Raw genomic sequence first — 1496 nt, 5'->3', positions numbered from 1 at the left:
GGGGGGCTGGCGTGGGGGGTTAGGAGGGCCTGCCAGGGCCAGCCAGTCCCATCCCAGCGGGGCTGCAGGGGGAGGAGCCAGCTGGGGCCCCCAGGGCCTCCTCGGGCCTGAGCCACAGGCTGTGGCTCCTGACACCCTGCCCCTGTCGTCTGGAGCGGCCTCGGCCGGGACCCTGGGGCCCCCTGACTCAGCCTGTGGGGTTCACGCTGCCCGTGTGCTGTTTGGACACACGCTCCGTGAGAAGTGCAGGGGCAGCCGGTCCTGCAGGCGGTGGGGACACGTGACCGCGGTGCCATGGAGAGGCTGGTGTGCTCAGCTGCCCCCACGGGGACACGGGGACACGGGGACACGGACACGGGGGCTGTTGGGCTCGGCTGATGCGTGCTTCCCGCTCTGCGCTTTTTGTTGTTAATCCTCATATTTTTCCATTGATTTTAGCGAGAGTCGGGGGCGGGGGAGGAGAGAGAGAGAGAAACATGGATGTGAGAGAGCCACATGGACTGGTCGCCTCCCGCGCGCACCCCGACCAGGGCTGCAGGCTCCGTCTGGAATCGAACCCAGGACCCTTCAGTCCGGGCGCTGATGCTCCGTCCACTGAGCCGCACCGGCCAGGGCTCCACACTTTTTAAACAGACACGATTGCAATGTTTTAGGCAGCGCCCAGCCCCTGTTCCTGTGTCTGTGCCCCATGTGTGTGCGTGCGCGCGCGTGCGTGTGGGAGTGCGTGTGCGTGCATATGGGAGTGTGCATGTGTGTGCGTGTGCGTTTGGGAGTGTGTGCTCGTGCGTGCCTGTGCGTGTGTGTGCGTGTGTGCGTGTGTGGGAGTGTGCGTGTGGGAGTGTGTGTGTGTGTGCGTGTGTGAGTGTGTGCGTGCGTGTGGGAGTGTGTGCTCGTGCGTGCCTGTGCGTGTGTGTGCGTGTGTGGGAGTGTGGGAGTGTGCGTGTGGGAGTGTGCCTGCGTGTGCGTGTGGGAGTGTGTGTGTGTGGGGGGGAGCGCCTGCACGGTGGGTACACACGGAGCCTTAAACTTGGTGGCCGCGCCCTCTGAGCCGATGGCCAGACTGTATCCATGTTCTTGTCCCCCCCATTCGGGGTGACGTCTGTGCTCCATCCTCGAAATAAAGGACGCACACACGTTGCCTGGTGTCTTCCTGGGGGTTCTGGGAACGAGGGCTCTCTTGGGGGGGACTCCGTGCCAGCCAGGCGCTGTCTGGGGCTGGAGGGGCCGGGTGCTGAGGATGGCGGGGCCGGGGCAGGAGGGGCCCTGAGCCGCAGGCCCACCTGTGAGGCGGGGGCCAGGAGGTAGGACGGAGGGTGTGGGCGCCCCTCCTCCCCCTGGAAAGTACAAATGAAATATCTGGGCTGGGAGCCCGGTACCGGTCCTGGGAGAGCCCGGCGGCCCCTGGAGGGCGCTCCTGGCGCTCCCACAGCCGGACACACGGGGAGGAAGAGGAAGGGGCAGTGGGGGTCTTGGTGACCCCTCGCAGGCGGGGAGGC

The sequence above is a fragment of the Myotis davidii genome, unplaced genomic scaffold (assembly GCF_000327345.1).
Source record: "Myotis davidii unplaced genomic scaffold, ASM32734v1 scaffold3578, whole genome shotgun sequence".
NCBI lineage: Eukaryota > Metazoa > Chordata > Mammalia > Chiroptera > Vespertilionidae > Myotis > Myotis davidii.
This window is presented reverse-complemented; position numbering follows the sequence as displayed.